At 47.7% G+C, this 25,882-nt stretch overlaps 1 protein-coding gene across 2 annotated transcripts in view; it reads right to left on the reverse strand.

Moving 5' to 3' along the window:
* The window catches only part of Col4a1 (collagen type IV alpha 1 chain), a 123,928-nt gene that overhangs the window by 75,322 nt on the left and 22,724 nt on the right, over positions 1-25,882 (reverse strand). The gene's annotated exons all lie outside the window — the stretch shown is intronic.

Here is a 25,882-nt window from a genome sequence, read left to right on the forward strand (position 1 = left end):
AGGGGGAGTCCTCTGATTGCCACGTGGATGCCACGGCACAGGCACACATCTCCACCCATAATAAATAAAGAAACATAATTTAAAAAAAATAAAGATCTGAATTATGACATCAGCATCCAGTTACGAGGCAAATCCCACCTATCATTCGTGAGGCCCCGCAGTGACAAAGCCTGGAGGTGACCAATGATGAGCCACACGCTTCATGGAGAAATTCTTGGGTTCTAGGGATCATGGCCTTGGACTCAATGACACATGTCACAAGACTGGTTGTCCCTTGTCCATTAGAAATGGACTCACCTAGGGATTGTGTGAGCAGTGTTACAAGGCAAGGAAAAGGCCCAGCTCTGATTTAGGTGTTTCACTTCTAAGACCACGAGAGAACAAGGACTCCATAAGGTGGGCTCTGCTTGTCCCCTGTGTTTCCAGGGACTTGGAGACAAGCAAAAGACTCAGGAAAGAATCATGAAAGAATCAACAACAGCTGGAGATAGGGACATGTTCAAACGCCCAATGAGAAGCCAGCAATCATCACATCTAAGGAGCACCTCCATCCCACAGGTACAGAGACGAAATGAAGAGGTTTAACGAAGCATGCTAAGACGAGATTGAAATCAGAACCCAGCCCGGCTTCCATTAAGGGCATTAAGTGGCCAACAGAAGAAAAGACGTACACACCACACTTCACAATGCCCTTGGCGGAATCCAAGTTTTAAACCACTGTAGACAACAACATGGTGTTAAAAAGGGTGAGGAGGAGCCATTTAGTAAGCTTTACTAGGGGCATTGTGTCGGCTCAGAAATAAAATTTAGACCCATATTCTGCTTCAGGTGGTAACAGTTCCTTCAAAATAAAAGTATGCTATTAATAGTCCCTGGCTCATGAGATGCCTATATTTTTAACAGCATCCTCCAGGCTCCATCACCATGGAGATCCTCTGCCCAAAACAACCCCATCTGGAGACACTTATTTTATGAGTTAAAGCTGAACAAGTGCCTCCAAGATGGTGAGCTGTTCTTAATTTTATATTTTGGAGATGGGGACACTTGACAGCTAGCCAAGTAAAGCCCAGCGGTCAAGATCTGTTCCTCAAGCTGACTCACACCCCAGCTATTTCAGCATGCGCTCTCACAGCCCTCCTGACATTTCAAATCGCTCCCTGTGCTCTGCCTGCCTCTGAATGTGCATTTCTGTCACCACCAGGGCCGAAGTCTTTAGCCTGGACTGAAGAGAGACCATCCAGAGCACACAGAGAAAACACCGAGGGACTTCACTGACTGCTGACTTAACTGTCCCCACCTCTGACCACCTGGTCCCATGACATGGTGACTCAGTCTGGGACACCCTGAGCCTTTAGCCACAACCTGAGTTTAGTGTGGAGCTGTTTCAAGCTGTTTTATCAAAAACCTGCCTGGGTACTAAAGCCCACACTAAGAAAGGATGTTGCTAATTAATTAACCAGTGGCAGGTCACCCATTGTTGAGCCTGCCTCGGCGTCAGCAGCAGGGACACCAGGATGCAGGCAACTCCAAGTCCCAGGAGCGGCAGGCCATCCTCCTCACTGGGATCTGCTGTTGCCCAAAACCTTGTGCTCGGAAGCAAGGGTACTTCACCCCCACTTATGACATTCTGATTATTCTCTTCCTTTCCCCAGTGACTTCACCCAGAGAAATTAACCAGGCAAGAGACTGCAGGGTCCCTGTGAGAACTGGCTCCCACCCACCCACCCTTAGCAGAGAGTCAACAACAGCCTGAGGTTACCAGATTTTCTGTGTGACAGACAATGGCCCTTCCTAGGAACTATCCCATTTGAAGAGACGCTAAAGACAGCTGTGTGATGAGGCTGGGATCCTCTGTCTGAAACGCTGCTGCCATCTAGGACGCTCAACTCCATTCACGGTGAAGGAGTTCTTCAAATCAATTTCCCGGAGTTGGTCCTATAAACGTCAGTGGATTCCGTAAGGTACAGGGGACACCCCAACCCCGACCCTGGGCAGAGATGGTGATAGTCAAGGCTAACACACTACAGAAGCCCAGAGGTGTGTGGGTAACTAGTGGGCATCCTGTCTGGAACCTACTTCAGGTCTTAAGAAACTCTGGACAGAATCTGAAAACAAAACCAAATAGGTAGAGTGCCCCTCCCCCAACAGCCTAGACTCTATGTTACACACAAAAAAGTCTAATGCCAGAGCCAATACATATATCTTTATTCACCTGGGAAATCTTTATTTTTTTTTTTTTACTTTTTTAGGCACACAGGAAATCTTATTATCAGAATTCTGGTCCCCAGAAGAAAATTCAGAAGAACCGGCTGTTCTAGTAACATCTAAATTACAATATGCTTTTCAGAAAAAAAGGAGGAGGAGGAGATTTGGAGGTGAGAGGTCGAGGTTGGCACAGGGTCTCTCTATATCATCAGGCTAGCCTAGAACTCTACATACTCTGCCTCAATCTTCTCGGGGCCAGGATTACAGGCAAACACCACCAGACCCCCAAAGAGACAAGCTGGAGACCATGCTTTCTTTGTCATATTCTGGGTGGCCTTGCATCTCATGTAAATAACTTGATTGAAAACAACCATCAAGTTTTAGAGGGAAAAAAAAACAGACACAAATCATGTGATACTTGTTGACTTTGTTTAATAGGATTTAGTTTGAAATGTCACTATTCTGGTCCTTAATGATTTCCATTTTCATGAAGTGGCCCTTGCTAAATTTCACCAGACACGGGACATGGGGCTGTTCTGCAGTTCCGGGGCACAGAGTTAAAACCAATACAAATAGTACCCCGAGGTCCCCTTTCAGTCAGGGTTGACATTTACTTCTGAAATAACTAATTGAAACAAAAGCCTCGTTCACAAAGTCTTAGCCATGCACAGCAACCTGTCAGGCTGAAAGGGGCCCATGACTCTGTGACTTACACAGATGTCAGGTGATGGGGAACCTCACATGTTCAGGGTTGTCACGAACTTCATGACTTCCTGAGGCCCCTCAGCAAAATGGAAAGATGTGTGCGGTTTGGGAGCCCAGCAGTGCCCCCCTTGGCTCCAGATCTGAGGGACTTTATGAGGCCTGCTCATTCTTCTCCATGTCTGGAGCGCATTGGGCCAGACACATCCACCAGCTCCCAGCCCATCTGTTTCAGATTCTAGAACGGGAGGAACTGGAACATTCTGTGAATTGCACAGTCCCTTCCCTTCCTAGGGTCAATTAGATTAGCTAAGTCCTGTTCTCTCTTCCCATGAGATACAGGCAAGAGGAAGTTGGTCAGGAATGCTGCCCACTTGGGGCCCTGGAATGTGACCACAGAATCTCGAAGGGCAAACCATGTGAGACTTGGTCTCTCTCACAGAAGTTGGCCATCCACGGCCAAGAGAGTGGACAGATAGCCCGGGTACACAGGGATAGGTACCACAGAGGGCTCACAACTAAAACGCAGTTACACTTTCAAAACTGGAGAGAACTGCATGAAAACCGCATCACTTCCGAAAGTCCTCTTTGCCATGTCCCACTAGACACATCCTGTGGCCCGGAACAACAAGAGCATGAAAGTCCATCCACGTGGAAAGCTGGAGAGAAAAATGTGTTTCCAACGCCCCACGTTGTGGTTTAAGTGATGAGATCTCCCTTGGGCTCAGGTGTGTGACTGCTCGGTCCCCAGCTGGCGGAGCTGTCTCAGTAGGGCATGGAGCCCTTAGGAGTCAGGGCCTCAGTGAAGGAAGTGGGTCAAGAGGAGTGGCCTTGAGGCTGGGTAGCTCAGTTCTACCTCTTTCTCTCTCTCTCTTGATCCACCAAAATGAAGAGTCCCACCTACATGTCACTACGGAGCCACCTGCTGCTTTGCTGTCTCCACGATGAGCCCAGATAAACTCTTGTCCTCTTTAAGTTGCTTCCTGTTGGGTACTTGGTCACAGCAACAAAAGCATGACCTGTCCCCCGAGACCCCCTTCAGACATGAGTGTGCACAAAGCTCCAACAGCAGAAGCTACATTAAACAGAAGCAGAAGGCACAATAACCAAGGAATGCAGAAAGCCCCACGAAGTAATCTGCAGGCAAATACCTCTTATATTCTCTGAGTCTCTCCGCAAACCTCTCAGGACAGGTTAAAACCATGTGTATTAGTAAAACCTTCTCTCTCACTCCCACTAAGGCTTCCAGAAAGTAGAACCAGCAACCTTAATGGCATAAAATACAGTAGGTGGAGAACACACCATGACTTCACAATGCACACGGTCCCTGCCAAAGAAGGCAGGGGAGGTCAACGGCCTTCAGTGACAGGAAGGCTCTTCCAGGTTGTCCCTGAGCTGAAGACACCAAGAAGCCCTTCTTAACATCACAGCAGGCTCCACGTGACAGACAAGAGACAAAATGCTTGCTGTGTCAGAGCATTGTGGGAGTGAGCCAGAGCACACGCCCGCTGCCATGCTACTGTGTAGAGGGATGGTCTGCCCGACGGATCCGCTAACTGTGAATGAGGGCTATCAGAGTAGTGCTTGCAAGGAGCACACAGGATAAGCTGGTCCTTACCTTCTGATGGCAGCGGACACTTTAACATCCCCGCTTGGACAATTTTTATGTGTTTCGCATCCCTCCAAATAGGGACATGTGGAGCTCTGCCAAGCACAAACAGCTTATCTTTCAGATTCCTTTTCACATTCCCTATCCTGTGCAAAATGTCAAAATGTTTCATGGGGGATACTGCAAGCCCAATGCACTTCCTGTCAGAGTACTTCCTCAGGGGTCTTCAGAGTAATTACTTACCCAACAAAGGAAATATGTGAAGAGAGGAAATGTATTTCAGGGCTACTGGAGCAGAATTAAAGGCATACACTAATGAAGGAAGCGTACAGCAAACAGAGCCTTCATGTGCTGTGGGTGGGAGGGTCGGGGGCACACACAACCCGACACAAAACTGGAAATGCCATAGAATATATCCTCAACTGTGTGTAGAATTAGAAAACTGATAACTAAAGGGAGATCACAATAGAGGTCAGATATCACAGCAGAAATAATAATTGCTTAAAAGATTAGATTTGAGCCAGGTGTGATGGACAAGCTTATGGTATCAGTTAATTAGGAGGCTGAGGAAGAAGGATCTCAAGTTCAGAGTCTGCCTGGGCTATACAGTGAACTCAAGGTCAACCTGGACAATTTAGGGAGACCCTGTCTCACAATAAAAAGGGAAAGGGGGTCAGGAGTATAGGTCACTGGCGGTGTGTACTTAGCCTCTGGGAAGCCCAGAGCTCTCTCACCCCAAACAAAAAACTGACATTTGCATAGAATTTTTGAACTTCCAAAAATATGTGTGGCAGATGTAAAGGTGAAAGATTGCCCCCTGCAGTCTCAGGGGTCGCATCCACCGCCACCTGCATGTATCTCAGTACTTTATCGTTTCGTTTTGATTATTTAGGACAGAAACCACCCCCAGAGATGGGAAAACTAGTCTTTATCTCCATTCAACTGACAGGAGAATTTCTGTTCAGCAAAATATCATTTCCGTCTCGTTTGATAATGGAAGGCAGACACAGAACAACCATTACTACCCTGTAAACTTACAACATAACTCTGCTCCAGTTTGAAAACAACTACAAGTGCTGATACATTCTTGGCAAAAATAAAATTAAAAATTAGCACACCCACTGAATGTCAATGTTCTGCGCCTTCCCCCCCGCCCCCACCCCCAATAATATGACTAAGGCTTAGCCTGCGCCATCCGTGCTCCATCTGTTTCTCATTTGAGACTGCGTTGCAGGACCCATGTGGGCTCCCACCACCACCACGCGCTGTGGAGACCAGGGTGTTGGCTTGGCTTCGAGAACTGGCCACATGTGACTGCACTCCTTGTCCTAGTTCCCTCCTCCGGGCCAGTTTGTTGACTCATTCTCCCTGCTTTTCCACTCCTGTCCCACTGGACGGGGGCGGACATCTCAAGTTCTTACTGGGGAAGAGGACGCCCCAGGGGGGATAAATAATGAAGGCCAAGTGCTTCATCTCCAGCTGCAGACAGATGTGACTATAATTAGTCGTCATGTGACAGTGGCCATTGCATGGCTACATGTATGATGAGTTGGTGGGCTCCGAATGTCCGCTGGGACCCATGGTGGACATGACCTAGAGCGATCCATCCCGTGATGGTGAGTCACTGGCCAGGGACAGTTAGGTGAACTCAGGGAGTCCCTACATTCAGACAGAACTCATCCTTCAGTATACTCACACAAGCCTACCTTCCACATCCCCTGCATGCTGTCCTCACTGGCCCATGAGGTCAGACTCTCTCTCTTCCCAACCTGATACCATAGCCATGGAACTCTCGAAGACAATCAACACAAGTCTGGCCACACAGACCTCCCAGTTGTCCTCCAAGAGAGAGCCAACTCTACACAGCCAGGCATGAAGAGATGGCGATGGCAGACCATCTAGCTCCTCCATCTTTGGGAGGTGGCAGTGTGTCCATCCAAGCTTGTTCGCATCCTTCTCTTCTTCTCCCCACTCCTCTCTGTGTCCTCTCCCTCCCCACACACCTCTAGCTTCCTGCCCAGCCTCAGCCCCTGAATGCAGACGTCTATCACCACTCCTTACATCTGACCCCTCAGGTCAAATCCCACCACCTTTCCCAATGGTACCCTCAAAGAAGTCCCTAACAGGGTCACATACGGAATCTGGGAGCTCTTGGGGGAATTCCTGGTGTCTTTCCCTCTGTGACCCAGAGCATGTGCTGCGCATTCTTACATTAACAGAACCATTCCAAGCCCAAGGCCTGGTTTAACTCACAGACACCCTGCAGTTCGGTATAGAATAAAGATTTCCCATCCTCAGGGCTATCTTTCAACACCTGAAGGTCCCACAGATAGCAGCAGCAGAGCAGAAGGGCCTGCTTCTCACACACGTGAATAAGCAGAGGCAATGTCTTATTATCCTTCCGCATTCCGTCGGCTGAGCCTTTAAGGAGCCCTAGTTTGTAGCAAACTGAAAAGGGGAAAGAGAGAAAGCCTAAGTGACTAGGGAAATATTTCAGGAATGATTGACACGTGGCTCAAAATGAGGGTTTCGTGAAGCCAGTGGCTAGAGTACCCCACTGTCTTTCACTGGACAATTAAACATCTTAAATCGCTGCTGATAACATGCCTTTTTCTCCTCTGGAGTAGAGAGGAAGGAGGGGAAGAGAGAGAAACCAACAAGCCTGTGCTGCATCTTATTTCACAACAGGTGATAAAAGGTTTCATTTTCTTATCTGGTAATGCTATTGTCAATTAGTGATCCCACTGTCATCAAATTCATGGATAATTTTTCATTTGTCATACAGCTCGGCTTATACTCTCCTCATTATTAAGGCTTATACTCTCCTCGTTATTAAGGCTTATTTAAATCATGATTATACTTATTAACGTGAGGAAAAATATATACTCATGCGTAGAGTCATAGTGGTTCAGTGTCTAAGTCCAAAGCTTTGTCACTGTCCATCCTGCCAACCTGAAATCCAGCAAGAGTCATGCCTACAAATGAGGACAGATAGAGAGTCACAAATCGTTGTCTGTTCCGTGAGAGACTGAACAGGAGTCCTGACCCTCCTATCCAGAGCGGGGAGAAGAATGTATGTGGAACTCACACCTCGGGGGCCAGTCGCTGCCTCGTGGCACAGGGTCTTTGAAAAGGAAGGCAGAAGTGAATGGCCTTTGTGGATGACAATGGTTGTGGCCCAGGGGGCACCTGCATATCGTTCATGGAGAGAGCAGGACCACAGAACTCCAAGACAGGGCTGTCAAGCCAGAGTCTGGGGTGGCAAATGAGGGCATTCCAACAGGAAGTAGTATGAACCAAATATGGTGATAAGAAATCCCATGGTATGAGAGGCAGAACCCCACAGGACATATCAGTGATGATCTGGGCACATGGGGCGTGTCACTGCCATTCTGATGTGAGCACCCCAATCCAGGATGGGAAATCCTGAGGACAGCAAAGGGGTGCTCTTTTTTGTGAGCTCAAATCTCACCGCGTACAAGTAGGTCTTGTTGGTTCAGGACCTGTTATTCCCAATCCCAGAGATAATACAAAATGTCCTTGCATGTCGCCATCAAGGCTGCTCATTTTGCTTGCCTGCTATGGGGCATGCTGTAGAAAACTGCGTGTTTGGACTAATCCCACACGGCCAAGAGGGAGACCAAATGTTAACAGCCTCACTTGTAAGGCAGTTTTTCAAAGAAACAGAAGAATTTTCCCTCTTTATATGTGACAGCTGCTAAAACTCAAAGCCAGAGGTGTCACCTTGGAAACATCACCGCCTAAGGATAACATCATCTGATTTGTGTCCTTGAAATTGTGCTTGAAAACGCAGACAAAAATGTAAACAGAAAGCGCATGTAATGAGTGCAGCTGCATCACAAACACCTGCACAGACAGTGAACTGGTGTGGCGCTTGACAAGCAGCGGGGGACCCATCTGGAAGATTTCTATGTGATGTGATTCTCGGGCACACGCCAATGTGAGCAACATGGAACCAAAACCTTCCTAAGTATATGGATGATAATGGTTGGTGCACCCCAACTGCTACTGTGTAGACCATAAATGGCACTTGCAAAAGACCTACCTAAAACACTGCACATTTATGGTCACACAAGGAAAATGAGGGAAGAAACCACAGCGGAGAAGCAACTGCCGCCAGTCAGAGCTGTGGTTTTTCGGTGCACCGCTAGGATATTGGTGCTGTGGTTGATGGTGTCATGTGGTACCTGTGGGACTTCCTCAGTCAGCTGAACACTGGTATGGAGAGGTCCTTGCCAGACCAGATGTCCCTCGGAACTCCAGGAGAGAGTAGTCCTCCCAAGACACAAGAAACCCACCCTGACTCTCAGCAGCACCAGGAGGACAAACAGGCAGATTCATCGACAAACGGAACGCTGTGTAACTATAGCACTGTGTTGTGGCATTGGAAAGCCCATCATTTCCAAGGGAAGTTAAGAAAAATATTTACCAGAGCTAAATCATTCATAATTTATTGTGAAAGTAAATATGGACTAGAGTAGCTTTGGAGTCAACGCCTCTGACTCCCACTTTAAACTAGAGCTTACTTGGAAACAGAGCTAAGCCCAGTTTCCTGGTCCTTAACTCAAGTGATTTAAAAAAAACAAAAAAACAAAAAACTGTTTTTGCCCTCTCATGTACATTCTTAAATATTTAAATCCCCAGGCTCTGCTGAAGTTCATTTTAGGAGATCGATAGATAATAACACAACGTGGAAAATAAAAACGCGATGTCGAATTGCCCAGCATTTATGCAGAACATATTAACATCTTGAAGTTTTTGGAGAACCTTTGCTACCACTGTGTGGTCAGCAAATTTAAATCGAATGAATATATCCTGCAAGTGAAGAGGAGATGGGCAGTTGTTCTTTAAAAAGTAAGTTTAGGTCATAAAATGTACCTTGAATATTATTTTAAAAAGCCGATCTTTTCCCCTCCCCTGCTGCACAGCCCGGGGTTGCCAGGTGATGTGTCGCAGGTAATAATTCACTAGTTCTGGCTCTTGGCATGGCTCTGATTGTAGCTGAGGGTTCGCCACAGCTTTCAGTGACTGAGACCCGGAGCAAAGTCCCCTCACCCTGGGCGGGGTCGCACCTGTGGCTAGCATGCTACCCACAAACTGACTGGAGATTCCCATAGACTCAGAGGTCAGGGACACGCCCCCAGTCCCTGCGCTTTCTCTGCAACTTCATCACCATAACTAGTCCACCAAGGGCAGACCCAGAACTGGGCCCTGAGGTCCCCCGGGTCCTAAGATGTGCAGAGCCCTGGGAACTAACAAGTAAGTGGTGGTGAGGGCCGAGGAACCATGTGAGCACGCCTAAAGCCTAAACATGTGAGCTGTGCACTTGAAGGTTACTCAGAGAATGTGCCTAAAGCCAGTGAGCTATACACTTAAAAATTACTCAGAGAGTGAAGTTTTAATAGTGCATGTTTCACTGCAATAACTAAAAAAAAAAAAGGCAGAAGAGGTTTTTTTTCTCAAATTCCCAGAACTCTCCTTAAGGCCTCAATGTTCCGCCAGCGATGCTTACAGCTGGGGATTAGAAAAGTCAGTCTCCTCCCTCCCCCACACAGAGATCCACAAACACACACACACACACACACACACACACACACACACACACACACACACACACACACAGGGCTGCTGGCTCCAGGCCCCTCCTCCCCATCACATCCTGTTAGGGACAGATGCCTCAGCCAGACAGGGCAGCCAAATGCATGGCTGTTGCATAAGTTTGGATTCCCTGAAGAAAACCTTGGTTTTGACCCCTCCTGCCCCCAGGCTCCAGGGCTTGCCGCTCTATCTTCTGCCACATTCTTTCTCGTCCTCAGGTATCCCTTGCCTGTGTCCTTTCAATTCCTCACAGATTATGTAGGAAGGACCTCATGTTCACAGGACAAGACCCAAGATGCACTTTGAAAACAGAAGCAAGCTACAAGGATGCTGTCCAAAAAAAAAGGATGTCTTGTGCCGTCCCACCACACAGCAGGGACAAGAATCTAAGCAGAGGGTCCTGGCATCCAAAAGGCATTTTCTGAGAACCACTTCCTGTGAGGTTTCTGGGAGAGTCCTCACCACGGCTGGTGGCGGCTGGAGTGAAGGAAGCCAGCACAGAGGCATCTGGGTGCTTGCCGAGACCCACCCTACCCATACTGGATATTCTTCCTGCCTCTTCCCCAGCAACTGTCTGTCCTGTAGCAGAAAGGCACAACTATTCAAACAAAACCTCTGGGGCTTCCACGGGAGGATGGTCACTCAGCTCTTACAGGCACATGGGCCTCCGTAGTCCAGCTGTGCGAAGGCAGGAACCAGGAAACACAGAACTCTGTTTAAAGGAACCCAAACCACACAGAGGGGCACAAGCCCTGTCCTGCATCCAAGGGACGGGATCCAGCATTCTGCGGCAGACACACGGGAGGAAGGAAAGGAACAAAGGTCTCCCCAGATCCTCATCTGTACAATAGGTGCTTTAGACACAGATTCTCATGGGACTGTCACCAACAAAAATTTGTGTGATTGCCATGGTGCAGTTGGAGACACTGGGGTTTGGGGATGCTTCCACACAGTTCAGGGCTCCAAGCCCTCAAAAGAATGAGGCCATTAAAGAAGTAACCTGGCAAGCCCATTTCTGTCTACGAGTGAAACCAAAGGAAATCCCACAAACCCCTTGTATGCGCGTACATTGAGTAGGGGGTATCCAGAGTCTTCCCTGGGCTTCCTTCCTTCCCCTGCTCATTTTGTGGCATGGTTTTTTTTGAGATATGGTCTCATTCTGTAGCCCAGGCTGGACAGGAAGTCATTATGCAGCCTTGAATTCATGGCCACCCTCCAGTCTCAGCCTCCAGAGTGTTGAGCTCACAGATGTGCACCACCACACCCAGTCCCTTCCTCTGCTCTTAATTCTTGTCTTTATTTAGACAAAATCACAAAGATATCAACAACCTTGGAGGTGCCCTGCCTCCCCCAGGTCTGCTACTGTATAGGAGGAAAAGGCAAGAAAAGGCTCTGAGCCCGGGGCCCAGTGCGCACGGCGGAAGGAAAGGACAGACAATGTGCTGGGGAAGCACACGCCTGCCAGCCCGCTGCGCTCGTTATACCCCAGCCTGGAATTTCCAGGTCAAGGTCTATGGTTCCCACTGCCCTGATCCACTGCCCTTTCCAGATGCTCCTTTGTGATGCCCTTCCTGCTGAGGCTGAGTGGCCGACTCAGTACTTCGCTGCCAGCACGGCAGAGTCACCCGGCACATCGCCCCTAAGGCGGGATCCTGGCACCGGCCCTGCTGGACCTGGAGAGTGGGCAGGACGCTGAGAGCTGGACATTCCAACGGCAAACCTGAACTTTGGTCAAATAAACCAAACTGCCCCCCAGCAGGCAACTCTGGTTACTGGACCCAGTGCGCCGAGCGAGCATTCCTGGAAAACTTCCACATAGCAGAAAGCATGAAGATTAAACCGTTCTCTCCTCCACGCTCCCTACCCCCCCCCCCGCCGAGGGCAAGCCATTGAAGATAGTGCGAAAGGTCTTTTGTGAACTTAAGGTGGCCTTGACCTCCAGGGATGATGCTATACCCTAAACCCAATACTGTAAAATCAGAAAAATGAATTCAGAAGAGGAAACAGTATACGTATGCACCGTGAGACTGATGAGCATGGGGAAGGACCCTGGTTACATGTCCATCCAGGGCAAGGAGATCGCGGGGAAACCACATCTTTTTGTTCCATCCCGGACACACCTGAGCATGAGCAAGCACTGATCCAGTCACAGGTGCATGTGAACCCCGTCGGAGACAGGCATGGGCGTGAGCAAGTTCTTTCTTACCCATCACCAAAATGGAGTCTGAGTATTTTCTAAATAAAGGAGTGAATGAAAACTTATTTAATGTTTTGTGTGGCAGGACATATCCAATTGTGTCTCATTACAATATTGTGCATTAACAGAAACCTAAACTTCCTGTCGGAAATGGTGTGCTAGCTTACTGAACATTCCTTGTAAAGGAATAAACTAAATAGAGAAGTAAGATTGGATCCTCTATGTTATGGCCAAAGATAGCCAAATTTCTAATTACAGATTTTAAAAAAACTGAAATTAAACAGTTAAATGCTTACTATTGAAAAAAAAAAAAAAAAGTAGGCCAGAAATTCTTTTCTGAGCCAATGCATCTGCGAGTTCAGAGCACCCTACCCCGTCGCTCTTTGGCGGGCTCCGTGGCTCGGCAGCTGTGTTCCCAGTTGTCCAGAATGAGATGAGGTCTCCACAGAGTGCTGAGGTTGGGACCTCCCCAGCCCTGGCCAGGTCTTCCACCCGCCCTACAGGAGTGCGGGTTTAGCTGGTCCTAAAGTCAAAGTCTACTGATGCTGGCCCTTCTTCAAACAGTCAGAGCTCTGAAAAGTAACAAGCTTTGCCCATGCTCATCCTCACCTCTGAGAAGCAGGCTCACGCCTTCCATTCCCACAGCGACCTAGCAATCTCAGCCGCAGCGACTTCAACTGATGCCACTCATGGCTTAAGAACGCCAGCTGCAATCCCATATGTGATTCTTCCAACCCTTCCATGTTAATCAAAGCTCCTTCCCTCCTACCTCCCCATCCCCTCCCCGCTTCTTCCTTCTCTCCTTTCCCCTAGCTCTCAGAGGCTGACAGATCATCACCCTTCTGGCCTAGTCAGGCAACAGGGCTACAGTCCCTGCATCCCCTGAGCCCCATGAGTTCAGGGGAGCAAGGCGTCTTGGCATTCCCCATGTCTTGCTACACTTTTTCCATCATCTCCCTTGTGTTTTAATACTTGTCTTCCCTTCTTCACCTGTTGCTAGGTAACCAGTGTGTGTTTTAATGCTGGCCGGGCTCAGCATGCCTTAGAGCTCAGGAAGGTGCTGGCCTTCGGGGCATGGTCTCCTGTCATTGACTGTGACCACTCAGGAAGGTGCTGGGCTTCGGGGCATGGTCTCCCTGTCATTGACTGTGACCACTCAGGAAGGTGCTGGGCTTCGGGGCATGGTCTCCCTGTCATTGACTGTGACCACTCAGGAAGGTGCTGGGCTTCGGGGCATGGTCTCCCTGTCATTGACTGTGACCACTCAGGAAGGTGCTGGGCTTTGGGGCATGGTCTCCCTGTCATTGACTGTGACTGTGTCTTCTCATTTCCTTCTTAGAGCTCACCTGTGTGTCCCAAATGCTTCAAGTTCAAATGTCATCATCCGGAAAGGAAGGAAGCATTACCTCATGTCTACTCAGCAAGGTGAGGAACGGTGCAAAGAAGACACACGGGGGGTTGAAGAAAAGCACAGAAGTGATAAAGGAGGCAGCCAACCGCAATGAAAAGGTGATTTATTACCCGTGTTTAGATGTCCCAAATCTCCCCCAAACGCAGACCAAGTCAGAAAAGGCTGAGAGTCTCTTCTCAACAGTTAAGAATATCAGGGGAGTGACAGGCCTAAATATCCCTAACAGAAGTTGCGCACAGTTCTAGCCCAAGTTCCCAGCTCCGACTTCCAGAACATTTTAAGTTTAGAACCTTTAATGCAGCAGAAACTCACCACACTCCACACAGAAGTACCACCCTAAGTCAGGTGAGAATCTAGGCACCACTGTGAATGGGGGCGGGGGGGTTCTTGCATGACAAGGAAAACAACTTAACTCAAGTAACTACAGCCCTGTGACCCTGGCTTTCAGGAAGGAAATCTCCTTCCTCCGTGCAAGTCTCACATCCTTGAGCACCCTACCAGGGCATGTGAGGACTCAAGCAGGCGATGTGTGCTCCTGAAGCACTCTGTGAGCTGAAAGCTGGGGCTTCAGGAACTGCTGAAGGGACAACAGGACTAACTTCCATGACCACCTCAGCAAGAGCGTGCTTTTGTTCTCAGAGGAGCGATGTTGAAGGAACATGGGTTCTATTACACTCAGGGCCTAGAAAGGCCTCCCGCTCAATCGTTTGCCAGCATTGTCCCTGACAGGCCCGTGTGGCCACCTCGGGGAGACCAACAGCAGGGGGATGGCTTCCAGTAGTGAATGCTTCTAACGAGGTTACAGAGCCCAGCAGCCCGAAGGCTGTGCATAACCCAGAGAGTGAAGTCATGCGCCAGGGGAAATTCTCCACACAGCAAGATTGCTAGGGTGATAAAGAGTTGAAAGCTATTCCCCACCTCAGCGATTTCAGCAGCACAGCCCCGGAATGAGCTGACGCCCTATAGCATCCACCCAGCACCGTGCCCAGCAAGGCCAGGTCATCTGCCAGGCCAACTTTCTCTGCACTGTGACAAGAACAGATGTGCCACAACAGGCCAGGAGAAGCTTGTGAAAAAAAAGAAAGAAAAGGTGTTCAGCTCTGGGCCAGACTGACAGAAGGTTGGCCCAGCCTGATTTGTGTGAGAAAATTTGGGTCAGCCAAAAGGTGGTGGCCAAAAGACAGATACAGATACATAAGGCCCCAGGCAGCACAGACCCAGGCTGGCCTCTGGCTGACGGGGGACAAACCGCTGTAAAGGACAGTCCTAGGACAGATAGCTGACCAAAGAAGTTGACTGTCTAACAGGTGTGACATTGTTACAATGTTAAAGTTGCTGAACTCAATAAACATATCACACAGTATGTCAAAGAACATTCCACACTTCAGGTCTAATGCTGAGCAGCCCAGGGGCCCACAGGGATAACTTTGCAAACCTGCTCTCTCAGGATTCTGCAAAATTCATAACTCTTAGGGGCCAGGGGGGTCACAAAATATAAATGATTGGAGAATCGAGTGGAAAAGTGGGGGGACATGGAGTTTATTTTCATAATCCCTGAAATTTTTTTTAAGAAAACTAACTGATTTTTTATTTAAAAGCTCTTTTTAAAGGAAGATGTAGACTAGTACACAGTGGTGGCTGATGCATGGAATCCCAGCACTCAGGAGACAGAGGCAGGAGAATCAGCTAAGATTGAGGCCAGCATTGACTACAGGGTGAGTTCAAGGCTGTCTGTTGAAGAAAACAAACAATGAAAGAAAAAAAAATTTTAGAGCAAGCAAATAAACACAAATCAGCCAGACAGGTCTCATAAATATTAATTAATTAATGTAAAGAAATAATTGAAAACTGGAAAGGAAGGTCGGGGTATGAAAAGGGCACCAGGCAGTGGAGTTACATCCTGCCAGACTTCAGCAGCTGGGAAGCAGGGGTGAGGCAGCCTTTCTGAGCAGATAGAATGAGCTACAAAGGCCACTCCACTCTCAGCCAGCACAGGGGTGCTGAGCAGAGCACAAATAACATAATGTGCCCTTAGAGAGGATTTCCGGTTACCCAGTGTGCTCCGCGCTTCCCCACCACCCACCCTGGCCACGGGAGTTCCATCTGAAGTCCAGGGAGCCCATGGAGAGAGGCACCGAGGCTGCCTGGGAGCCTCTGGGGAAGGCAGAGGGAGAACCTGGTTAGAAAGGCTTCAGTGGGGGCCCAAGGATCCCCTGTAGAGCTCAAAGAGGGGTGTACCATAGCCTCTCCTCTTTCTACCATGTTGTCAGCAGAGCACCCCGCTCTGCAGGGTTAGGATATAGAAAAAGGGGAAACCCTCAAAGGCATTTCTCTGCCCCGCAACCTACTGCTGTTTGCTGTCTCTCTTTAGGGGATCCTACTCATCCATAAGTCCCCAAGCCCCCCAAAAACCACCTGGGCCACAATCTCTAGGTTAAGAAGCATGCAGAGAGAACAAGGTTTCCAGGGGGCTATATCTCCCACAGTTTAACCACATACCTGTGGACTGGGGGCCTCGGGGGTGTGGGAGGTGGCTGGACACACACACAGACACAGACACACAGATACAGACAGACCAACAGACACACACACACACACACACACACACACACACACACACCCATCATCTGACATTAGGTGGTATATTCAGTGTCTCAGAGAGAGAGAGAGAGAGAGAGAGAGAGAGAGAGAGAGAGAGAGAGAGAGAGAGAAGAAAGAAAAGGGGCTTGAGCTGTGAACCGTCTGAGCAATGAAGACAGACTAGATATCTGTCCTTTCTTCCTCTCGGCACAAGAACAAGACAGGAGAGAAAGTGGGTGTGAAGTTGGCCAGGCCCCACCTTCTAGTTCTGAGGTCAGAATGACCAACTGTTTGACATGACCCCATCCATGTCCATCAGCCCTGCACAGATGTGGGTCTTCTCTGTAATGACGGTCATAGGAAGCGACCTGGGTCGGGGCTCCAGAAACTCATCCAACAAGGGAACACGACTGTCAGATACACAGGATGCTGGGGATGGGCTTAAAACACCGCCGGTGCTGTATCTCCCCATTTCTCAACAGGCTGGAGCGTCTATGAGTTTGAAGACCCAGAGGCCATACGTTTGGGACCTGGTCAGCTCAGATTCTGTGTTTAGAAATAGTCTATTACAATGGTATTCATTAATTACCTGTTCACCTAGTTTTTCAATAAGCATAAAGGAGCACAGAGGAGACGCTCTTGTGCTTGCGCTTTGGGTAGAAACTACAAAGGTCCAGCAGTGACAAAGGCAGCGTGCCTCCACTTACCCAGATGTCACATCGATACATGCACATCACGGAAGGAAAGTTGGGGTCCTCTCAGATTTAAATCACTGAAAATAAGGGGGTTTGGGAGTACACCTCAACCTACATGTAGTGACGCTGCCTGAGGTATACCCTGACACTTGGCTCACGGAAGCGGCCTTGGGCCTGGGCTAGGAGATCTGACTGCATTCCACAGTTTGCTGTGAGCAAGTCACCGGCTCTCAGTCCCTGCCCAGTTAAACGGGGCGACATCATCCCACAGGCTGAGTTGCTGAGCTATATGGTGATATTTTATTTGTATTAAAATATTATTTGTATGTTAATAAATAAAGTTGCCCGGGGGTCAGAGCTATTAGCAAGCCATAGGAAAGCAGGGCAGTGGTAGCGTACGCTTGTAATTCCAGCACTTGGTAGGCAGAGCTGGGTAAGTCTCTGTGTGTTCAGGGATACAGCCATTATTGGATACACATGCTTTTAATCTTAATACCAATCATGGAAAACCTGGAGGCCTATACAGACAGGCTGTGAGGAGGCGGTCATGTGGTTGGGTTTACAACCAATGAGAAGGCAGGACAGGAACTCTATATAAAGACTTTAACACAGGGGTAGCTCTGGTTCGGAGAGGTAGGACCACCGCAGGAGGAAGGGTAAGGTTTTAGCTCTTAGCTCTGACCTCTTGGCTTTCTTCTTTGCATTGGTTCTGTGTTTATTATTTAATAAGAAGGTTGGATACATCTACAGAGCTGCTTTGTGAATGCGGAAGCATGGGGCAGAGGTGACCCTCCACTTCCCTTCCCTCTCTCCTGGAGCATCACCGTGGTTACGTTGAAGGGCAGTGAGGAGAGCAAAAGACAAAGATTATCTGTGGCCCAAAGGTCATGTGGTGGTAGCGGTGGATGAGCTCTTGGGAGTCTGCAAGTTCAACCACCCCCATCGCCCAGCAACTGAAAGGAATGGCCACAAAGCAGTGACCACACCAAGGTCAAAAGCAGGCAGATGTGAGAGGTTAGGGCAGGTCGGCAAATGATGGCAGCATGCAGAGCTAGCATCCATGGCGTTCTTTTTAAAATGGGGGGAAAACACACAAGAAATATGTGCACCTCTATAAAATGCAGTGCCTACATGTACATGTACATACGAGTGTGGGGTGTGAATAAAATTAATCAAGAAAAATGCTAAGCATTATTTAGCTCTAAATATCTTCAAGAAGATATGGATGCCTTCTCTTTCTGGGTGACCTGAAGTATCTAATTTACTCCAGTTATTTCCATTTTTATGCTAGGGTTTTCATAAAAGCATTCAGCAGATGGCATGCTTATCCGTGTAAAAAAAAAAAAAAACAAAAAACAAAAAACAAACTCCTGGAACTAAGACTGGTTTATCTCCAGGTGGCAGGACACAGCATTAAAACACAAAAACCAATCCCTTTCCAAGGCACCAGCAGTGAAAAATGGAGTTTGAAATGAAAAGGCCAAACACAGTGCCATTTACATTTATAACACCAAAAGTGAAATACTTAGTATGTATAGAGATGTGTGAGGAAAGATATCAAACTCTGAATAGGAATCAGGTAACTAAGTTTTAATGGAGACTCAAAATCTCCACCATGAGATAAAGATGGGTTTTTAGAACTAGATGTTCACATGCAAAAAAAAAAATCAAAAAACAAATATATATGCCAGCCGTGATCCTGCAAGCCTACACTTAATACTTGAGAGTCAGAGTCAGGAAGATTTCTAGTCTAAGGCTAGTCTGGGCTATGCAGCAAGACCCTGTCTCAAAAGACAAGCAAACAAATTTGAAAACCTAGACATAGACTTTGTTTCTTTTATAAAAATTATCTCAAAGTAAGTCATAGATCAAAATGTAAAATGCAGAATCACAAAGTTCCTGGAGGAAAACATAGAAAGCTTTGAGCTTCGTGATAGTCTTATACAACACCAGACACATGCTGGATGAAACTAAGTATTGCTCTGCTGGACTTCACCACAACTGAAACTTCTGCCCAACAAACCACACTGCTAAGAGAAGGAAAAGAGAAGCCACAGGCTGGGAGAAAACACCTGTAACAGTGGGTAAAACATGACAGCTGCCAATTATATATTCTTAAAAAAATTATTCAATTAAAGCAATGAATGGGCCAAAGACCTCAGCAGGTACCTCACTAGACAAGACACAGAGACAAAGAACACACACAGGACACAATGTTTTACACCACACACAGGCAGGGAAATGAAAAGCAAGCCAATGAGATTCCAGGATGCACCAATTACAACGGTTAAAGTCAAGAACACTGACATGATCAAATGTTGGCTATGGCGTGGAGCCACAGGAATGCGCACCCATTTCTAGTGGGAACACAGAAGCCATGCAACCGTCTAGGAGGGCACATTAGCAAAATCTTACCAAACTAATCATACTCTTGCCATATGATCTAGCCATCATGTATCTATGTATTGATCCTGATGAGTCTCAAGCATAGCCACACAAACATTTTATAGCAGTCACATTTTGGGATCAATTAAAACACCCTTCAATAGGAGAACTGTAGTTCATCCTGAAAATGGAATACTATTCAGCATTAGAAATAACTAGTCTCTCGGTCCATTTGAAAAAAACCAACCTGAAGGGACCTTAATGTAGACAGCAAAGAGAAAAGGCCAAGCTGCAAAGGCTGCACAGGTGTGTGCTTTCCGACAACATGACTCTGCGGAGAAAGAAGCACTGTGGGTCCAGTCAGATGATGGGCATCGCTGGGAATGAGTCGGGGGATGGAGAAGCACAGCACAGAGTGTTGAGGGCAGAGGACCTGTTTGGGGCAGTACTGTGTACGAATGCCACTTTACATGCATCCAAAGCCATCACACGAACCCTCCCATCAACATGGACTCTGGGCTGAGGATGCTGGCGGCCTGTGGGAGGAATTCTGATGTGCTACTTGCCATGCACAACATGTCCTATAACAAATGAACCACTCCAGGGATGTTGTTGTTGGGGGGGGCGTGTCTAAGCTCGAGTAGAGGCAGAGGGAAAATTAGGACAGTCCTCTCTGCTCTCTGTAACCAAAGCCACTTTAAAGACAGGTCTTTAAAGAAGATGGCTGTGCGTGTACAACCCTGAGTTAGGAAACAGCAGCATGAGGCTTCACCAAACACCTGCTTTCATGGCTGTCTCAATATTTTGCCACTGTCCTGCTAGCAGGTGCTTGCAGAGTTCCTGCAGATGCTTATGGGCCTCCCCCAGGCTCTGAACACCACATCTAAGTCTCAAGACTGCCGGATGCCTTTCTCTGCTGGGGCTCTACCATACCCAGAGCATTTTTTTACCCAGGCTATTTCTACATATGTACTGGGAAAGAGCCCCCAGAACATACTCAGTAGCTAATTTTTCAGTACCAATCATCAGTACCTACCAACGTATCCTGGTAGGTACGTGAATATTGTGAATACATGCAGAAAAATGTCCAAAAGTATCTGATCATGCACTGGTACTCCACCAAAACAGACGAGAGCCATGAAGATCCAGTTATCATCCCACTGTTACCTGTCCTGATTCTGTGACCCTGTGTGAAACCCACACAAATCACTAAGAACCCTACAGTGTGCAGACACTGAGTGTCAGGTTTGGGATGGAGGCCATGAGCTGGTGGCCTGTGGGAGGAATTCTGATGTGCTATTTGTCATGCACCACATTCTAAACTTTTTTTTTTTAAGAAGATTTTACTATTGAAACCTCAGACTTCTGGTTTCCTTCCAGACTGTCAAAAGCAGAGCGTGACAGGCTCCCTCTCCCAGACCACGGTTCTCTCACAGCGCTCACAGGACTCACTGCCATATCCACCAGGCCAATTATCTGGGGCTACAGCTGAGATTCTCAACTGCCGATCTTAACCTACTGGAATTTGCATTCCCATAAACTCAACATAGATTATGGGAATGTTCTTCTGGAGACACGGTCCTGACCACGGAGGTGCTCCTCTGGGTATTTACGTCCTAACTCTGCACTATCCATGTTAACACGTCCCCTTTCATAGGCCTCTTCCATAAAACGGCATATAACCAAACATCACATAAGAAAAACCTCCTAGTGACAACAACCTTTCTACATTCCCCATCATTTTGTCCAATCCGTCTTCCCCGGAAATCTCGGATGACACATCTCATCTCTGCAGCATGTCTTTTTGTCACAGTTTTCAAATCAGTTGGTATCTCTCTAGGCAAAACACAAATAACATGGCAGACAGAGCGACGGTAAGGCTCCCAAGTAGCTCATCCAGAGGCCTGGCGCCTGTGCTCTGCTCTCCAGCCCCTGCAGCAGCCTGTTCCTTTCAGCTCCGGGTGGATCCAGCTTTCCATGCACAGCTGACCCTGAGAAGATATTGGCTTTCCCTCCCACACGCCTTCCTTGACCCAAGTCTTGCACATTGAGGGAGTTAAAGTTCACCCTCACTCAACCTAGCAATTTCATTTCCCTCAGATTTCTCAATATCCACTTGGCTGTGTTTCCTCCTCAATTCCCATGTCATCTTTTACAATTATTGGGTAACCTCCCCTAGCATTATGGTAGCTGATGGAAACTTTCTAATTCTCTCATATTTTGCCTGTTGCTTTTTCTCCCCCTTTTTTTTTTTTTTTTTGGTTTTTTGAGACAGGGTTTCTCTGTGTAGCTTTGCGCCTTTCCTGGAACTCGCTTTGGAGACCAGGCTGGCCTCGAACTCACAAAGATCCGCCTGGCTCTGCCTCCCGAGTGCTGGGATTAAAGGCGTGCGCCACCACCGCCCGGCCTTCTCCCCCTTTTAAAACTAACACAAATGGAACTCAAAGTTTCTCATTTCCAGCCGCCTTCCCTGAGAAGTACATATGTCAAAAGATTTAAAAATATTGTCTCCATGGGTTTGAAGAGGTAGCTCAATGCTTAAGAGCACTGGCTGCTCTTCCAGGGGACCTGGGTTCAATTCCCAGCACCCACATGGCAGCTCACAGCTGTATGTAACTCCAGTTCGAGGGGATCCAACACACAGACGTACATGCAGGCAAAACACCGATGCACATAAAATAAAAATAACAAATCATTAAAAGATATATTATCCCCAGTACACCAGATTTTCAAAGAAATACTTCTGATTCGCAGAGGAGGTATATAAAGTTTGGTACAGTGAAAACTAAGTTTATATTAGGTTAAAAACTTTTTACCAAGACAGAACCACATTAGAAGCACTTCCTGGGTCCTTCCCCTTCCTTCTGATCCCATCCCCACTGTGTTTGAGACCTTGATCCCCACTTCATTAGTGGTTCCCTTCTCTTTTTTCTCTTGCCATTTCTGCTTCAATTTTTTTTTTATGGCCTGAATTCTGAAAAATACCTGAATAACCACAATTTGGAAGCCTTAGACTTTAGATAATGTTTTAGAGTCCCTGAAATAAGTTTTTAAAGATTCTTATTGACATTGCTGTTGTGGTGGTGGTGATGATGATGATGATGATGACAATGATGATGATGAAGATAATGATGACGAGACAAGGTCTCACTACACAGCCCTGGATGGAACTCACTACATAGCTATGTAGATAAGTAGACCTGGCTGGCTCCTGCCCTTCTCAAACCAGTGGCTTCGAACTCACATTCTACTACTTTCGTAGCAAAGGCAAAGCTTCTGTTCACTGACAAGCCACAAGAACCGTCCCAAGTCTCCTGGACACAGGGTAGTCAAAGGGATGAAGGGGCCAGCATTTTGTGTATAGGGCAGGGAAACGGTCCTTCTGCCAAACTGCAGTTGTGCTCTCCACCTCTCCGATGGCGTATCCGCTTTCCGAACTGTTTCTCTTCATTCCCCTTTCATGCCCTATCAGAAAGCATTTCCACCTCCCCAGTTTTTAACCTGTTTTCTTCTGTTACCGTCTTTGGAATGACCTCTCCATGTCCCCCTTGTGGGGTTCTCAGTCTATATTCACTGTATCTCGGCCTGGGTCTCCTCCTATTTGTACCATTTTAAAAACGGCACCACGATGGGTGGACAGTTCAGCCTTTGCTTCTTGCTCCTGTGTGCTATCCCTAACAGCTCCATTGTGTGGTGCCCAGTGAAGGGCTCAGGCTGCCAGTATCGCTCCAACCCCATACAAAGTGCTTAGAGTCAGGCTACACCTGCCTCAGCATTCTCAGTGTCTGTAAAGCCACCAGATACTTTCTGTACTTGTGGCATCTACCGGAACCATCTTTCCTATAATCCACCACACACCTCTGACCTCAAAGAGCTGTGTCTTCACTGAGCCTGACAGACACTTGGATCAACAGCCCCTGCTCCCCACAGGAAGCAGGGTCTACTGGCACTTAATCCTCCTTCACCCCCTCCTCCCTCTGTGCTGGACCTGGCATTCCCCCTTCCCACATGGGCTCCATTTTTTGAATTCACATCATGCCAGACTAGGCATCGAGACATTTAAACAGTGTTTCTGGGCAGATCTCAAGTCCCTCGAAAGCAGCGATGCGCCCTGGGCCTCAGCTCAGCATTGCCTTTCCTCCATTGTACACCTTCTTCTCGAGTATGAGGACCACACACACCTACAGGTTAAGGAGGAACCCAAAACAGGCAGGATTCTTCCTCGGCATGCCTTTTCTTGCAGGGCAAACCTCCCCAGGGTAAAAAAGCTGGCCACCCAGAAGCGCTTAGCGTGACCCCCACCCAATGGTTTCTCCAACCCCAGAATTCATATTTTTTATTGTAGTGTGATCAGCCAACACTCTAGCCAGTTCCCGATCACACTATTCTCTTTTGTTCCCAACATGCTTTGCACTATGGCTCGGTGACCCTCCTTTTGAGTGGCTTTGTCTTCCAGGGCAGACACCAGGAGGGCCAACTGCTCTGTGGAGTCACCCTGCCTGCCAGGGTCCCAGAAGAAAGCTTCCCCAGCCCCACTGCACTAACTTACTTTCCAAAAACACCCAGCATTTATTTGCACATGGCTTGAGCCCTTGATCTCTTTTCCTGGTTTCCCTTTCTTGCCTCCTTTTCGTCACTACTGGCAATGTTTCTGCTCTGGTGGACCCAGCTCTTATTTCTAAATCCAATATGAAAAGCAGGGGTACAAGAGACATAGAGAACACTGTGTTTTTTTATGGTTCATTTTTAAAAGAATTGAAACACCATGTGTTAATGTGTCCAATGAACCCACAGGGTGTAACGAGCCACTTCATGTATGACATGTTTATCCCATCCCATGGTATCTAGAACATCGAGATCTTAGACACAACAAAAATTCTCCTCTGATGCCTACTACATCGCACTGGCCAACTACAGACTTCATATAAAGGTCAAAAGTGAAATGCCACTAGGAGTTCCCTCAAAAATCTTAAAATAAAAGTCACATTCCAAAGTCCCTAATTCTCATGAATCCATCACAAAGTGCCCATTATGCTATTGAGAATGAAAACAATTATACGCTTGTATCGCAAGGGAAAGCATTCTAAAAATGAGCTACATAGAACCTTCAGGTTCTTGTTCACAACGTGAGTTAGCTTTGGCTTGGCTGTGCTGCATGGCACAGACTTGGTGCATCACACCTCCGTGAGCAGACCCACTCTTGCCGCAGCTCCACTCCAGCCTCTGCAAAACTTTCTAGAAAGAAGGTGGCCCCTGAGCCTTGCTGTTCTCCCAGAAAGCCGCTCACATCTCAGTCTTCGCCATGACAGAGCCCACAGGGACATTCCTGTCAATTTTCCTTCTTTGTCGGGACCCACAGTCTTTTCTGTGCTCTTTCTTAATAAATTCACTTGACAGTTGTCTTTATCCCATCCTCCATGTGTTCGGGGTCTACATTCATTAATTATCTATTTCTACCGCCCTGCTAGGTGTTTGCCAAAGGGAACTCAACTCTCTTGAATTGATAAAGCAGAGAGAGAAGGGCTCTCTCCCCACCCCAAACAGGGTGTGTGTGTGAGTGTGTGTGTATGGGGTTTGGGGGGGGCGGGTCTATGTATGTGGGGGGGGGGTGTGTGTGCTCATGTGTGCCTGCATACATGCCCTGCCAGGACGCATGTGCGAAGCGCAGGGAGAGCCTCAGGTGTGGATCCCTAGGGACCATTCATTTTATTCTCTTTTTTCTTTTGGTTTTTTAGGTTTTTTGAGACAGGGTTTCTCTGTGTAGTTTTGATGTCTGTCCTGGATCTCACTCTGTAGACCAGGATGGAATTGAACTCACAGAGATCCGCCTGGCTATGCCTCCCAAGTGCTGGGATTAAAGGCATGTACCACTGCTGCCAGACCTCACCTTATTCTTTGAGACAGGGTCTCACTGGGACTGGAGCTTATCCCTTAGGCTAAACTAACTGGCCAGCAAACCCCAGCACTCAGCTTGTCTCGGCCTCCCAGAACTGGAATATAGGTGTGCACCACCAAGCCCAGCTCTTCTATGTGAGTGCTGAACACTGAACTCAGGACCCATTGAACTGGGCTCCCAATTCCACTCCATCCCTTACAGTACTGAGAATTCGCCCTGAGTCGTAGCCCCCTTCCACGTGTCCCAATTTTTCTTAAACCCTTGAACATTAAAAACAATTCAACAGCTCTCAGCTTTTCCTGTGAATTGAACATCCTTCACCCAACATCAGCATCATCTCTGACAGGACAGCTGGCCTGTGCAGCCACCAAATACGTGAGATGCTCTCTGCCAGCTCCTTCTCTTGGGAGAACAGCTGTAAGAAGAAGCAACATTGCTGCGTGGTGAGGAGACTGTAGGAAGGGTCACCTCATCCCCCACAGCTGGGATTCTATTCTGACTTCCCAAAACAAAAATGTGAGAAAGAGAGACTGACTGAGCCTTTCTCAACATCCCAAAACGTGTTTGTCAAACCCAAGCAAAT

The sequence above is a fragment of the Peromyscus californicus genome, unplaced genomic scaffold, assembly GCF_007827085.1.
Source record: "Peromyscus californicus insignis strain IS unplaced genomic scaffold, ASM782708v3 Scaffold_23__1_contigs__length_62951481, whole genome shotgun sequence".
Classification (NCBI taxonomy): Eukaryota; Metazoa; Chordata; class Mammalia; order Rodentia; family Cricetidae; genus Peromyscus; species Peromyscus californicus.